This window comes from Arachis duranensis, chromosome 5 (genome assembly GCF_000817695.3).
Source record: "Arachis duranensis cultivar V14167 chromosome 5, aradu.V14167.gnm2.J7QH, whole genome shotgun sequence".
Taxonomy (NCBI): Eukaryota; Viridiplantae; Streptophyta; class Magnoliopsida; order Fabales; family Fabaceae; genus Arachis; species Arachis duranensis.
The window spans coordinates 74,523,775-74,541,124 of NC_029776.3; positions in this window are offsets into that span (position 1 = coordinate 74,523,775).

Genomic DNA, 17,350 nt, shown 5'->3' on the forward strand with positions numbered 1-17,350 from the left:
GAACTAATGTGTGATGCCAGTGACCATGCCATTGGTGCAGTGTTGGGACAGAGGCATAACAAGCTTCTGCACGTCATTTACTATGCCAGTCGTGTTCTAAATGACGCACAGAAGAACTACACAACCACAGAAAAAGAGTTACTTGCAGTGGTCTATGCCATTGACAAGTTTAGATCCTATCTGGTGGGATCCAAAGTGGTTGTGTACACTGACCATGCTGCTCTTAAATACTTACTCACAAAGCAGGATTCAAAACCCAGGCTTATAAGATGGGTATTGCTTCTGCAAGAGTTTGATATAGAAATAAGAGACAGAAAAGGGACAGAGAACCAAGTAGCTGATCATCTGTCCCGAATAGAACCAGTAGCTGGGGCGTCCCTCCCTTCTACTGAGATCTCTGAGACTTTCCCAGATGAGCAACTATTTACCATTCAGGAAGCTCCATGGTTTGCGGATATTGCCATTCGAGAGTTTTCCTCCATGTTGATGTACTTTTCTGCTCGTTCTTGTACTTCGTTTAGGGATGTAGGATGTTTCTTTGATATGGAATGACTGAAAGGTCCCTCTCGTAGCCATTGATGAGACCTATGATGGCTGCTTCGGTTGGCAGACTTTGTATGTCTAGACATGCTTTGTTGAATCTTTTCATGTAGCTGTGAAGAATTTTCCAATCTCCTTGCTTGATCCCTAATAAGCTTGGGGCGTGCTTAGCTTTGTCCTTCTGGATAGAGAATCTAGCAAGGAACTTCCCCGCTAAGTCGTCAAAGCTTGAGATGGACTTCGGGGGTAGGTTGTCAACCACTTTTTTGCTGTTTTAGTTAAGGTAGTTGGGAAAGCTTTGCACCGAATTGCGTCCGACGCATCGGTAAGATACATTCTACTTCTGAAATTACTGAGATGATGACTTGGTTCTGATGTGCCGTCGTACAGGGTCATGTCTGGGGCTTTGAAGTCTTTTGGAACTTTGGCTTTCATAATTTCTTTAATGAATGGGTCTTGATCCTTGTGGGGATTATCCTTGTGATTGGATCGAGTAGTCTTTTTTAGATCTGCTTCAAGCTGTAATAGTTTGTCTTCCAGCTCTTTGCGTCGCCTAGTTTCCCTTCTGAGGTCTTTCTCGGCTTCTCATTGATACTTGGCCTCTTTTTCGAGTTATTTGAGAAGTTCTTGTTGAGCCTGAAGTGCCTCTAGGATTTCTGCGTTTGGTGGGCTCTTATCCTTGTTTGGTTGAGGAGTATCCTTTGGTGTGACATTCACGTTCTTGTGTCGCATCCTATCCTCTAGATCAGAGTCGTAGTTGTTGTCAAGGTTGTTTGTCATGATGATGGGATGACTTATAGGTTCCCCAGCAACGGTGCCAATGTTCCGAGGGTTACCTGAAACTATAAGTCGATCTCGGATGAGATCTTCTGTACGGGTCGGAGCTTATGTGTCCAACTTGATGGACTTGATGATGGTGCTGATCCTTCGTCACCGGAGGGTGGTGGTACCTACAAAGGACTCTGATGCTTAAGTTAGCAAGGGTATTAAGCAGGTTTTTAGTAGAATCAGAGTATGAGTTATACCTGGGTGCTCCAGTGTATTTATAATAGTGTGGAGTGACCTTTTTGGAGATAAGATAGTTGTCTTATCTTATCTTTGAGTGAAGTTATCTTATCTTTAAGGGAACCGCCTTTATCTCTTTAGGCTTCGGGCTGCCTTTCGATTTGGGTCGTGTTCCTCTTTCTTGGGCCTTCTTGGGCCTCTGTAGTGATTTTTCCGACCTCCTTTCATAAAGAGGTCGGGTAGTCCTGATCTGAACAGGTCGGTCAATTTGTCGTTGATCTGCCCGGGTCGTACAGCTCGACCCAGGGCATGAACAGGAGCAATGAACAACTCTCATCACAATTGACAAGGATAGCTAGGATAGAACTTCCAGTTCCCATACCTTGCCAAGAGCTTTTCTAGTTATTAGTTTATTCCTTTTGCAATTTACAATTCTTGTTTCCTATCCAAAACCCTAAAACACACTTTTCCATAACCAATTATAAGCACACATCCCTGCAATTCCTTGAGAGACGACCCAAGGTTTAAATACTTCGGTTATCAATTTTATTGGTTTGTTACTTGTGACAACCAAACTTTTGTATGGAAGGTGTTCCAAGGGTTACCTGAAACTGTAGGTCGATCTCGGTCGAGATCTTCTGTGTTGGTCGGAACCGACGTGTCCGGTAGGTGTATTGCGGCCGGAGCTGGTGTGTCCAACTTGTGGGACTGAAAGTGCTGCTGATCCTTTGTCCCCGGAGGGTGGGGGGTACCTGCAAAGGACTCCGATGCTTAAGTTAGCAAGGGTATTAAGCAGGTATTGAGTAGAATCAGAGGATGAGTTATACCTGGGTGCTCCAGTGTATTTATAATGATGTAGAGTGACCTTTTTGGATAAGATAAGTTAGTTATCTTATCTTATCTTTATCTATAAGTGAGGTCATCTTATCTTCAAGGGAACCGCCCTTCTCTTGTAGGCTTGGGCTGCCTTAGGATCTGAGGCGTGTTCCTCTATTTGGGCCCTTTGTTTGGGCTTTCTCGTGACTTGGCCGAGCTCCTTGAGAGGAGGTCGGATTGTCCTGACCTGAAGAGGTCGGTCGCTTTGTCTGTAGAACATCTTGGGTCGGACAGCTCGACCCAGGATATGAACAGTGCCCCTGCTTGAGCTCGGTCTTCTTTTTGAAATTGAGTCCTTGACTTTGGTCTTTCTTTGGTGAAGCCGAACTCAAGCATTTTGTCGACTCCTTTGTAGTAGCTTTGAATGTAGAACGTTTTTTTCTAAAAGACGCGCGCTTTTATATCGGCGCTTTTTTGGGAATGTGCAAGGGTTTAATGCCCTCTTTAATTTGAGCATTAATTGCCCCGTTTCCCTTTGGTTCTTTTACTTTGATTTTGAAAACCCAGAAACGGTTTTTCTCCTTTAGCCTTTTCGTAATTTCTTTTCTTTGCTTTCTCTGCTTTCTGTTCTTTTGTTTGCGCTTCTGCTTTCTCTTGGAGTTCGTAGTTTTCGTGTTTTCTCTTCTGCGACATTGCTCTTTGTTCGCGTTTTTGCTTGTGAGAGGGCGTCCCGGATTTCGTCTCCATCTTCAATTTCCTCGAAGCTTGCTGTTCTTTTCCTGGTAAGTACTGGCTTTCTTGTTGCTTCGTTTTCAATTTTTGGCGAAGCTTCGATTTTGCATGTTTGAAAGTTTGAATCTTTCCAAGTCTTGTATTTGCTTATCACTGTAACATGTTCTTCCTGTCTTTCTTTTATGCATTGTCTTGGCTTTTCCGTTGAAGCTTTCTAGGGTTTTATTGTCGTTTGTGGTTTTTTCCTGCCTGATACTTGATAAAAATCTGCATCTTGTTCCTCGCTTTGTTTGAAGATTTGCTTTTTGCCTGATCTTTGAAAAAAGGTTGCACCTTTAATGGTCTCTACTTGGTGTGTTTGGTAGAGTGCAACGATTTTTTGGTATTTCTCCTTGCAGAAAGGTGTTTTGTTGTTTTTTGGAATTCTTTTTGAGATATGCTGGGATGTAGATTGATTTCTGGAAACCTTGCTTTGTTACTGCCTCCAAAGGATGCCCCAGGACTTTTGGTTTGAGTCTTGGGGTTTTCCTTTTCTTTGTTCCATCGCTTGAGAAGTATTGACCGACTTGTTTTCTCCCTTCGTCCGAGATGTTTGTGGTAACCCCATCTTTTTTCTTACTTGTAGCGTTAGTTGGCCTCATGTCTTCTCGCAATAACATTGTAGAGATGTCTTCCAGAGTTCCTGAGGGGATGTCCGATTGGCTGGACTCCCTTGTTTTGTTGTGTGTTTCTGTTGTGGATGCTGAGATTTGCACAGAGCTGAGGAAGCGCCATAGGATTTGTGGTAACAATGCCCGTGAAGAGGATTACGAGCTTATTGCTCCTGATTCTGATGAGAGAGTTTGTTTTCTGACTTCTATTGAGAGGGAGCGTCCCTTCTTCTATGCCTATGAATACTTCTTTAGCCAGTTGAACGTTACTTTCCCTTTTACTGCTTTTGAGGCCGACCTGTTGTGGTCGTGTAATATTGCTCCATCCCAAATTCACCCCAATTCCTAGGGTTTTATTAAAATTTTTCAACTTCTCTGCCGTGAATTAGATGTAACACCTTCCCAGACTCTTTTCCTTTATTTGTTTGTTTCCGCCAAGCCTGGCGGTTCTTCAAAAAAGAAAGCTTCTTCGGTTTCCTTCAGGTCTGCCCATGCCACAAAGTTTTTGCTATGTATGATGAGTCCTTTAAGGACTTCAAGAATTACTTCTTTAAGGTTCGCGCTGTCGAGGGGCCTGCCCCTTTTTTCTTGACAAAAATGATGAGCCTTCTTTCCCTCTAGAGTGGCAGAGGGATGTGAGAGTGTCTTGCTATACTTCGGGGATGCTTGATGATGTTGAGCGTGCTTTTGTTGTTGTTCTTGAGGATCTATGGGGGAAACCGCCCCATCTTGATACAAAAAGGTTTTTGAATGACCCATCCTTGGTTCGGACTGTTTTGGGTATTTATTTGACTTGTCTCTTATACTTATTTCTTTAATTTCTTCGTCTTCTTGTTTGTGACCGTCTTTCTTTGTTGTGGCTATTTCTGTATTTGTAGAGATGTCAAAGAATAACGATTCCATGAAGGCTTTTAAAAGGGCAAAGAAAGCAACTGCTGCTTTGAACATCTTGGCCAAAGTGGTCGGCAAGGGGTCTTCTCAGATCCCAGTGAAGCCTCCTGTGTCGAGTTCTCTCGGGCCGAAGAAAGTAATTCCTACTCCTCGATTTCATCAAGTTGATCCTCCTCAGACTTCTGCCATTGCTTCTAGTGTCCCTCCCTTAAAAAAGCAAAAGACATCCGAGCCCTTTAACCTGGATGCCCCGGACTTTGATGCTATCGAGTTTGTTGACCAACAAATTGCCCCCTATGGTGGGCTTTCCATGGATGACGTGTCTCTTCTTCAGTATCTGGATTTTATTACCAAAAGTAGTGTGAAGATGGCTCATATGGGTGCGGCTATTTTCCAAACAGTTCAGGGGATCCCGATTCAGGCCACAAAGTCCTTCATGGAGGAGGCCAAGTTAGAATTTGATCGGATCAAGGGTCTGAAGGATGAGTTGGAGGTGAAGTTGGCGAAGGTGGAGAAGGAGCTGGAGGGTGAGAAGGCCAGCTCTATTGCCTTGGCTGCTTCTTTGAAGTTGGCTAAAGACATGGCACTGAAGCATAAGGATAGCTATGTCTCGGCTTATAGGGAATTGATGCATCTCCGGGAAGATTTGGAAACTGCTCGGGTTAATTATGGTGAGCTTCAGGGTCACCTTGTGGGAAGTGTGACTGCTGCCTCCGAGAACCTGATGGAGCAGTTCCAGATTGTTGCTCCTGATGCCCATTTGACTCTCATCAGCCTGGATAATGTTGTGAGGGATGGTAAGATTGTCCCTGATGACCAGGATGATGATGATGATGACCCTCCCCCAGTGCCTTCTCTTAAAGTATCGACCTCCTCAATTTCTCCCGTTACGTCCGATCCGGATTGCCAGATTCTGAACCGGGATGATGGAACTGTAGATGCTGTGCCTATTCAGACTTGCCCTCCTTCTCCCCGTACTGATGCTGCCGGGAAGGCTCCAGATCTTGGTTGATCTCTTTTAAGTATTTGTGTAAATAGCCCGGTTTGTGGGCTTTGAACTCTTTTTTGTGAATGATGTTTTATTTGACTGTTGATACTCCAGTTGCTATTTTTAGCAACTTTATTTTGAAAACAAAATGGTTTCTCTGAGGTTGATTTTGGTGGCCTCTTGAAGCTTTATCATACTATGCTTTCATTGTGCTTTAGCAGGGTATCTGTTGGAATATTGCTGCTTGGCCTCTTTAGATTGCTTTCATACTTATTGTTTGTAGCTTGGATCCTTTTGAGGTCGTGACTGTAGGGGGTCCGACTTGTTTTTCGGTTTCCTCGCTTTTGTTTGTATTTTTAGCGCCTTATAACCAATTTCTTTGTGTTGGTCCCCTTCTAAGTTATTTTTGTAATCCTCTTTCCTAGACCTTTGTCATGTCTCTTTAAGGGATTACTTTTATAACTTATCTTTGCAGGAGACCGACTTCGTTAGGTCGATCTCTTCTAAGTTGTTTTTGTAATTCTCTCTCTTGGACCTTTGTTAGGTCTCTTTCAGGGATTAATTTTACAACTTGTCTTTGTAGGAGACCGACTTCGTTAGGTCGATCTCTTCTAAGTTATTTTTGTAATCCTCTTTCTTGGACCTTTGTTAGGTATCTTTCAGGGATTACTTTTACAACTTGTCTTTGTAGGAGACCGACTTCGTTAGGTCGATCTCTTCTAAGTTGTTTTTGTAATCCTCTTTCTTGGACCTTTGTTAGGTCTCTTTCAGGGACTACTTTCACAACTTGTCTTTGTAGGAGATCGACTTCGTTAGGTCGATCTCTTCTAAGTTATTTTTGTAATACTCTTTCTTGGACCTTTGTTAGGTCTCTTTCAAGGATTACTTTTACAAATTGTCTTTATAGAAGACCGACTTCATTATGCCGATCTCTTCTAAGTTATTTTTGTAATCTTCTTTCTTGGACCTTTGTTAGGTCTCTTTCAGGGATTATTTTTACAACTTGTCTTTGTAGGAGACCGACTTCGTTAGGTTGATCTCTTCTAAGTTGTTTTTGTAATCCTCTTTCTTGGACCGTTGTTAGGTCTCTTTCAGGGATTACTTTTACAACTTGTCTTTGTAGGAGACCGACTTCGTTAGGTCGATCTCTTTTAAGTTGTTTTTGTAATCCTCTTTCTTAGACCTTTGTTAGGTCTCTTTCAGGGATTACTTTTACAACTTGTCTTTGTAGGAGACCGACTTCATTAGGTCGATCTCTTCTAAGTTGTTTTTGTAATCCTCTTTCTTGGACCTTTGTTAGGTCTCTTTTAGGATTACTTTTTCAACTTGTCTTTGTAGGAGACCGACTTCGTTAGGTCGATCTCTTCTAAGTTATTTTTGTAATCCTCTTTCTTGGACCTTTGTTAGGTCTCTTTCAGGGATTACTTTTACAACTTTTCTTTGTAGGAGACCGACTTCGTTAGGTCGATCTCTTCTAAGTTGTTTTTGTAATCCTCTTTCTTGGACCTTTGTTAGGTCTCTTTCAAGGATTACTTTTACAACTTGTCTTTGTAGGAGACCGATTTCGTTAGGTCGATCTCTTCTAAGTTATTTTGTAATCCTCTTTCTTGGACCTTTGTTAGGTCTCTTTCAGGGATTACTTTTACAACTTGTCTTTGTAGGAGACCGACTTCGTTTGGTCGATCTCTTCTAAGTTATAGCAATTCCTCTTTAATAGTGTTGGCCGGACCTCTTTCCAGGGATTCGCTGATAACTTGGGTTGACTTGGTCCGACTTTTTAAGTTATTATATAGCAATCCATAAGACCTCGTCAGGTTCTTTTTGGGATCACTTTCGATAACTTCTTGCATTATTCTGTGTTCATCTTTGCCGATTTGTAGATGGTGGTTTCTGTCCTGGTTTAATCGACCTTTAGGTGAATCACATTTTCACCTTTGTCAGTCGATCATTCCTATCGAGATCGTATAGTGAATTTGTTCTTCACTTTCTGTTCGATCCGTTGCTTTATAATCGGACGATGAATGCTTCAGATTAATGCGTCTTGAGAACTTGTAGAATATCTTAAATGTATTTTATTTAAAGAAAGTGCAAATATATACAGGCGGGAGTTTTTTATATCCTTAAGTCGGATTAAATCTCAATCTTGATGCCTCATTAAAAAACCTTTTCAGGAAAAAGAGTGCATCTTGTGATGAGATCTTTATTTAACTATAGTACCTTCTTAGGTTACAGGCGTGCCATGATCTGGGAAGTTCTCATCCCTCGAGTTCGGACAGTCTGTAGTAGCCCTTCCCAAGTACTTCTGTGACTCGGTAGGGTTCTTTCCAGTTAGCTGCCAGCTTTCCTTCTCCGGGTCGAGTTGTTCCGATGTCATTTCGGATTAAGATGAGATCATTCTCAACGAAACCTCTTGGTACTACCTTTTGATTATATCTGGAAGCCATTCGCCGCTTTAGTGCTTCTTCTCTAATCCGAGCTCTCTCTTGAATTTCCGGAAGTAGGTCGAGCTCTTCTCTTTGAAGTTGAGAGTTGGTTTGTTCATTGTAGTGTCCTACTCGGGGAGACCCTTCCTCAACTTCTATTGGAATCATTGCCTCCACTCCGTATGTTAATCGAAATGGTGATTCATTTGTAGTGGAATGTGGAGTTGTTCGATATGCCCATAGGACTTGTGGAAGTTCCTCGGCCCAAGCTCCCTTTGCTTCTTGTAGTATCCATTTCAGCCCGGCCAATATGACTTTGTTGGCTGCTTCGGCTTGTCCATTGGCTTGGGGATGTTTGACGGAAGTGAACTGATGTTTTATGTTCAAGTCGGCTACCAGTTTTCTGAAGCCTGCATCTGTGAATTGGGTGCCATTATCCGTGGTGATGGAGTATGGAACCCCGAACCTTGTAATAATGTTCCTATATAGGAATTTCCGACTTCTTTGAGCAGTGGCGTTAGCTAAGGGTTCTGCCTCGATCCATTTTGTGAAGTAGTCTACCCCTACTATAAGGAACTTAACTTGTCCGGATCCCTGGGGAAAGGGTCCAAGAAGATCGAGTCCCCACTTTTCAAATGGCCAGGGTGAGGTCACGCTGATGAGCTTTTCCGGCGGGGCGATGTGAAAGTTGGCATGCTTCAGACATGGTGGACATGACTTTACAAATTCCGTAGCTTCCTTTTGTAGAGTTGGCCAATAGAATCCCGCCCGTAGTACCTTTTTGGTGAGAGCTTGTGCTCCGAGATGATTGCCACAAATGCCGCTGTGTACTTCCTCCAAGACTTCCTTTGTATTAGAGGTCGGTACGCATTTTAACAATGGTGTTGAGATCCCTCTTTTGTATAGGGTGTTGTTTATGATAGTGTAGTACTGTGCCTCCCTTTTTAACTTCTTTGCCTCCTTTTCATCTGTGGGGAGCGCTTCTGTTTTGAGGTAGTTAATTATGGGGGTCATCCATCCTTGATCATGACCTGTTATGGCTAGGATTTTTTCTTCTTCCGATATTGATGGGTTCTGCAGTATTTCCTGGATGAGGCTTCTATTGTTTCCCCCTGGTTTGGTGCTGGCTAGTTTTGAGAGTGCGTCAGCTCGGGCATTTTGCTCGCGGGGTATATGGCAGATCCTATATTCCCTGAGTTATCCAAGCTATTCTTTGGTTTTATCCAAATATTTTTTCATGGTAGGATCTTTGGCTTGGTAGCTTCCTATTATTTGTGAGGTAACGACTTGTGAGTCACTGTAGATGTTGAGTTTCTGAGCTCCAACTTCCCTAGCCAGCTTCAAACCAGCTAATAATGCTTCATATTTCACCTAGTTGTTTGAGGCCGAAAATCCGAATTTCAGAGAAAGCTCAAGTTGGGTTCCTTGGTTGCTTTCGATTATCACACCTGCACCGCTTCCTGCTTTATTTGAGGAACCGTCCACGTATATGTTCCACTCTATGGGGATTTCCGTGGTGTCTGTGAATTCTGCGATGAAGTCGGCCAGGTATTGCGATTTGATGGCTGTCCGTGCCTCGTATTGGAGGTCGAACTCGGACAACTCGATTGCCCACTGTAGGATTCTTCCTGCTAGATCTGTTTTCTGCAATATCCCTTTTATGGGCTGGTTGGTCCGAACTTTAATGGAGTGTGCTTGGAAGTATGGGCGAAGTCGTCGAGATGCGAGTATCAGAGCGTAGGCAAACTTTTCTATTTTTTGGTAGTTCAGCTCTAACCCCTGTAGTGCTTTACTAATGAATAGACAGGTTGTTGTCCCTTTTCATCTTCTCTAATTAGTGTTGAGGCTATTGCCCGACTTCCTACTACGAGGTACAGTATGAGTGGTTCTCCCTCTGGTGGTCAAGATAGGATGGGGGGCTGTCCCAAGAATTCTTTAAAGTCTCGGAAGGCTTGTTCACATTCCGTTGTCCACTCGAAGTTCTTTCCTTTCTTTAAGGTAGTGTAGAAGGGGAGGGATCTTATTGCTGACCCTGCTAGGAATCTGGACAAGGCTGCCAATCTCCCATTGAGTTGTTGTACCTCTTTGACACAGGTTGGGATTTTCATGTTGAGTATGGCCTGGCATTTATCTGGATTTGCCTCGATTCCTCTTTATGTGAGCATAAAGCCCAAAAATTTATCTGCTTCCACTACGAAGGTGCATTTAGCCGGGTTGAGTCGCATGTCGTGCTTCCGTATGGTGTCAAACACTTGAACCAAGTCGGTTAGTAATGTTTCTTCACTTTGTGTCTTTATCAACATGTCATCCACATAGACCTCCATGATTTTTCCGATGTGGTCTGAGAAGACTTTATTCATTAGCCTTTGATAAGTGGCTCCTGCGTTCTTAAGGCTGAAAGGCATCACGATGTAGCAATAATTTGCTTTTGGTGTGAGAAACGAGGTTTTTTTTTATCCGGTGGATACATTGGAATCTGGTTGTAGCCTGAGTATGCGTCCATGAACGAGAGATACTTATATCCTGATGAGGCATCTACTAGAGCATCGATGCTTGGGAGTGGATAAGGGTCTTTTGGGCAGGCTTTGTTGAGGTCGGTGTAGTCAGTGCACATTCACCACTTCCCATTTGACTTTTTCACCAAGATGACGTTTGCTAGCCATAGTGGGTATTTAACTTCTCTTATGAACCTGCCTCTAGTAGCGCTTGTACTTGTTCTTCCACAGCCTGAGACCATTCTGGCCCAAGTTTTCTTCGTCTTTGTTGTACCGGCCGGGATCCCGGGTAGACTGCCAGCTTATGGCTCATTAGTTTGGGATCTATGCCTGGCATGTCGGCAGCTTTCCATGCGAAGAGATCAGCATTATCTTGTAGAAACCGTATTAATGATTCTTTTGCGTCTCCTTTCAAGATTGTGCCAATATTAGTTGTTTTGTCCGAGGTATCTCCGATATGGACTCTTTCTATTTCTCCTTCAGGTCGTGGGCGGAGTTCTTCTCGTCTCTGATCTCCGCCGAGTTCGATTGTGTGGAACTCTCCTCCTTCGCCTCGGAGGTTTAGACTTTCATTATAACAGCGACGCGCCATCTTTTGATCTGCTTTTATTGTAGCTATCCCTTCTGCAGTTGGGAATTTCATACATAGGTGTGGAGTTGAAACTATTGCTCCGAGTTGATTTAACGTTGTCCGACCTATTAAGGCATTGTAGGCTGAGCTTACGTCAACCACGATATAGTCTATCTTAAGTGTTCTAGATTGGTTCCCCTTTCCGAAGGTTGTATGTAATGATACGTATCCCAGTGGCTGTACTGGGGTTTCCCCAAGTCCGAACAGGCTGTTCGGGTATGCTCTTAGCTCTTTTTCTTCTAAGCCGAGTTTGTCGAAGGCAGTTTTAAATAAGATGTCGGCGGAGCATCCTTGGTCAATTAATGTACGGTGGAGGTTGGCGTTTGCCAATATGATTGTGATGATCATAGGGTCGTCGTGTCCTGAGATGATTCCGGATGCATCTTCTTTGGTAAATGTGATTGCTGGCATGTCTGGTACATCTTTCTTGCCTTTTACATGGTATACTTCTTTGAGGTGTCGCTTGCGGGATGATTTGGAGATTCCTCCTCCAGCAAATCCGCCGTGTATCACGTGGACATGTCTTTCCGGTGTGCGGGGTGATCGTTCAGATCGTCCGACATCTTCATCCCTTCTTCTTTTTCTTGGTTCTTCGTCCCGATTAGCCAGGAACCGATCTAGTTTTCCTTCCCTTACTAATTTCTCTATGACATTTTTCAAGTCAAATCAATCGTTGGTGGAATGTCCTCGGACTCGGTGATACTCACAGTATTCGTTCCGATTTTCTCCTCCCCTTTTGCCTTTGAGTGGCCGAGCTAGGGGTATTTTTTCCGTATGGCAGACCTCTTTGTAAACATCTACCAAGGATACCCTAAGAGGGGTGTAGTTATGATATTTTTTATTTTCTCCCTGGAGTGATCTTTCTTCTTCTTGGATTCTTTATCTTTATCTCGGTAGGCGAAACCGAACCTCGAGGCTTCCCCAAGTCGAGAATTCTCCTCCATGTTAATGTACTTTTGTGCCCGTTCTTGTACTTCATCTAGGAATGCTGGACTTCTTTGATATAGATTGGCTAAATAGTCCCTCTCGTAGGCCGTTTATGAGGCCCATAATGGCAGCTTCTGTTGGTACACTTTGTATGTCCATGCATGCTTTGTTGAATCTTTCCATGTAGTTACGAAGACTCTCCCGATCTCCTTGCTTGATTCCTAGTAGGCTGGGTGCGTGTTTGGCTTTGTCCTTTTGTATGGAAAATCTGGCCAGGAACGTTTTGGCCAGGTCGTCAAAACTCGAGATGGATTTTGGAGGTAGGTTGTCAAACCATCTAATGGCTGTCTTGGTAAGAGTTGTCGAAAAGGCTTTGCAGTGAATTGCATCTGAGGCGTCAGTGAGGTACATCCTACTTCTGAAGTTGCTAAGATGGTGGTTGGGGTCCGAGGTGCCATCATACAGAGTCATATCTGGAAGTTTGAAATCTTTTGGAATTTTGGTCTTCATAATTTCCCTGGTGAATGGATCTTGATCTTTGTGAGAGCTATCCTCTGGGGTGGATCAAGTAGCTTTAGTTTTAAGATCAGCTTCGAGTTTTATAAGCTTATCTTCTAATTCTCGGCGCCGCCTTATCTCCCGATGTAGATCCTCTTCTTTTTCACGTTGATGTTGGGCTTCTTTCTCAAGTTAGTTACTTTAATCGATCTTGAAGTGCTTCAATCACCCCCGGATTTGATGAATTTTTGTCCCCATTGGATTCCAGAGTATCTTTAAGTATAGCATCCATGTTCTTGTGCGGCGTTCTATCTTCCAAGCCTGAGTCGTGGTCGTTGTCATGGTTGTCTGCCATAGTGTTGAGATGACTTCCAGGCTCCCCAGTAACGGCGCCAATGTTCCGAGGGTTACCTGAAACTGTAGGTCGATCTCGGTCGAGATCTTCTGTGTTGGTCAGAACCGACGTGTCCGGCAGGTGTATTGCGGCCGGAGCTGGTGTGTCCGACTTGCGGGACTGAAAGTGTTGCTGATCCTTCATCCCTGGAGGGTGGGGGTACCTGCAAGGGACTCCGATGCTTAAGTTAGCAAGGGTATTAAGCAGGTATTGAGTAGAATCAGAGTATGAGTTATACCTGGGTGCTCCAGTGTATTTATAATGATGTAGAGTGACCTTTTTGGATAAGATAAGTTAGTTATATTATCTTATCTTTATCTTTAAGTGAGGTCATCTTATCTTCAAGGGAACCGCCCTTCTCTTGTAGGCTTGGGCTGCCTTAGGATCTGGGGCGTGTTCCTCTATTTGGGCCCTTTGTTTGGGCTTTCTCGTGACTTGGCCGAGCTCCTTGAGAGGAGGTCGGATTGTCCTGACCTGAAGAGGTCGGTCGCTTTGTCTGTAGAACATCTTGGGTCAGACAGCTCGACCCAGGATATGAACAGAAGGATTCCTTGTCGGTCTAGAAGCTATACTTTCAATGAGAACATATTTGCGAATTCTAGACCATGCAAGGAATTCGTTTGTCCAGTCCCCCTCCGCACAAGAGCCCGTCTTGGCAAAGTTTCTGAAGGCTCTCCTTTGTGACCTTGGAAGGGGTGTCCCTCACATCAAAAGTAACCCAAGCATAATGATCGACAAAGTCGGCCAGCGCCCGTTAGGCCAGGTTCAGAAGCACGGGGCGTTCAGCCATACCTACAGCGGGGGCACTACTTAGTCAGAAGGGGAGGTCGGGAATCCTAAAAATAGCAGAAACAAAACTACAACTCCCTAAATCACCCTAAGATACCCCTACGATAACCCAATACTAACCCAGAACTCAAGCAAATCTAAGAAAAACCCAGCGGCGCCCCCTCTAAAAAGAAAAAGCAGCAAGAACAAGCAGAAACCCAGGCATGCATAGGGAAAAATGCACGGAAAAGAGCACACAAAAACAAAAAGGGAAAAGCAAACAAAGGAAAAACCATAAAAATAACGTACTAGGAAAACACAGAATCTGCAGGGTTGAAGAAAGGTTTCGAAGAAAGGAAGGAGCATTGGAAGCAGGAAGGAAATCGATGCAGCAGTAAGAACAGGCAAGAAAGTGGAAGCAGCAGCAGCGCAATAGAACAAGAAGGAGAAGAAGAAAAGAGTGGAGTTATGATGGAGTTACAAAATAAAAATAGGAAAAAAAGCGTAACCACCGAGGAAGAGCGCCAAAAGGCAGGGGCATATTCGCCATTTCACATAGATTTCAAATTATGAAATGATGGGCATTTAATGCCCAGTGCAGAAGCCAAGGAAGCAGCGTCAGAGACAAGATAACCACTCGTAAGAAACACGAAATGCCACCAACGAGCTCCCGAGAAGAAGAACACATCCAATCTCGGCGAGTAGGATAAACGCGACTAGTCACGAGCCCCAAACCTCGAGGCTAGCGCGTTGGGGCACTGTTACGGACCGGTATGACTTCAGCCCAACTAGCCATCGGGTCGGGTGGTGCACGAAATTGTGTATGCCAATATTAATGGACTATTTCTCATAGCTTCGCACAACTAACCAGCAAGTGCACTGGGTCATCCAAGTAATACCTTACGTGAGTAAGGGTCGAATCCCACGGAGATTATTGGCTTGACGCAAGCTATGGTTATCTTATTATTCTTAGTCAGGATATAATATCAATAATAATTCTTAGTTTTAATTGTAAAAAGTGAAAGGACATAAAATAAATAATTGTTACTCGATAATGGAGAATATGTTGGAGTTTTGGAGATGCTTTGTCTTTTGAATTCCTGCAACATAATGCTTCCTCACTTTCATAAATGCAAGGCTCCTTCCATGGCAAGCTGTATGTAGGGAGTCACCGTTGTCAATGGCTACTTCCCATCCTCTCAGTGAAAATGGTCCAAATGCTCTGTCACAGCACGGCTAATCATCTGTCGGTTTTCGATCATGTTGGAATAAGATCCCTTGATCCTTTTGCGTCTGTCACTACGCCCAACACTCGCGAGTTTGAAGCTCGTCATAGTCATCCAGTCCCAGAATCCTACTTGGAATACCACAGACAAGGTTTAGACATTCCGGATCCTCATGAATGCCGCCAACAATTCTAGCTTATACCACGAAGATTCTGATTAAGGAATCTAAGAGATACTCATTCAATCTAATGTAAAACGGAGGTGGTTGTCAGGCACACATTCATGGATTGAGGAAGGTGATGAGCATCACGGATCATCACCTTCTTCATAGTAAAGCGCGAATGAACATCTTAGATAGAAGCAAGCGTGTTTGAATGGAGAACAGAAATAGTTGCATTAATTCATCGAGACGCTGTAGAGCTCCTCACCCCCAACAATGGAGTTTAGAGGCTCATGCCATCAAAGAGTATAAAATTTAGATCTAAAAAATGTCATGAGATCCAAAATAAGTCTCTAAAAGTTGTTTAAATACTAAACTAGTAACCTAGGTTTACAGAAAATGAGTAAACTAAAATAATTGGTGCAGAAATCCACTTCTGAGGACCACTTGGTGTGTGCTGGGGCTGAGACTTAAGCTTCTCACGTGCCTGGCTGTTTCTGGAGTTGAATGCCAGGTTGTAACCTGTTTCTGGCGTTGAACTCCGACTTGTAACCGGTTTCTGGCGCTGAACGCTAGACTGCAACATGGAATTGGCGTTGAACGCCAGTTTACGTCATCTATCTTTGCGTAAAGTATGAACTATTATATATTGCTGGAGAGCCCTGGATGTCTACTTTTCAACCCAATTGAGAGCGAGCCAATTGGACTCCTGTAGCTCCAAAAAATCCATTCCGAGTGTAGGTAGGTCAGAATTCAACAGCATCAGCAGTCCTTTTTCAGCCTGAATCAGATTTTTGCTCAGCTCCCTCAATTTCAGCCAGAAAATGCCTTAAATCACAGAAAAGCATAGAAACTCATAGTAAAGTCTAGAAATATGATTTTTGCCTAAAAACTAATTAAAAGCTACTAAAAACTAACTAAAACACACTAGAATCTGCATGAAATTACCCCCAAAAAGCGTATAAAATATCCGCTCATCACAACATCAAACTTAAACTGTTGCTTGTCCCCAAGCAACTAGATAAATAAAAGAGGATAAAAAGAAATCAAGAAGCAATAATATCTCAGAGTTTTAAGTGAAGCTCAGATTCTAATTAGATGAGCGGGGCTAGTAGCTTTTTGTTTCCAAACAGTTTTGGCATCTCACTTCATCCTTTGAAATTCAGAATGATTGGCATCCATAGGAACTCAGAATTCAGATAGTATTATTGATTCTCTTAGTTTAGTATGTTGATTCTTGAACACAGCTACTTTATGAGTCTTGGTCGTGGCCCTAAGGACTTTGTTTTCCAGTATTACCAAAGGATAGATAAATGCCACAAACACATAACTGGGTGAACCTTTTCAAATTGTGACTTAGCTTTACTAATGTCCCCAATTAGAGGTGTCCAGAGTTCTTAAGTACACTCTTTTCCCTTGGATCACGACTTTAACCACTCAGTCTCAAGTTTTTCACTTGGACCTACATGCCACAAGCACATTGTTCATACCCTGGGTTGAGCTGTCCGACCCGGGATGTTCTAACAAAACAAAGCGACCGACCTCTTCAGGTCAAGACAACCCGACCTCTTCTCAAAGAGCTCGGCCAAGTCGACAGGAAAGCCCAATAAAGAGCCCAAATAGAGGGACACGACCCAAATCCATAGGCAATCCCAGCCTACAGAGATAAAGGCGGTTCCGTTGAAGATAAGCTGACCTCACCCAAAGATAAGATAAGATAAGATAACTAACTTATCTTATCTAGAAAGGTCACTTCTCACTATTATAAATACACTAGAGCACCCAGGTATAACTGAGACTCTGATTCTACTCAATACCTGCTTAATACCCTTGCTAACTTAAGCATCGGAGTCCCTTGCAGGTACCCCCCACCCTCTGGGAACGAAGGATCAGCACCACCACCAAGTCCAACAAGTCGGACACACCAGCTCCGGCCGTTGTACGCCTACCGGACACATCGGCTCCGACCAACACAGAAAATCTCATCCGAGGTCGACCTACAGATTCAGGTAACCCTCGGAACATTGGCGTCGTTGCCGGGGAACCTGGAAGTCACCCCATTAACATGGCGGATGACCATGACAACGACCATGATTCAGGTTTGGAAGACAGAACGCCGCATAAAAACGCAGACACAATACTCAAAGAAACTCCAGAAACCAACGGAGACAAAAATTCATCAAATCCAGGAGCAATGGAAGCACTT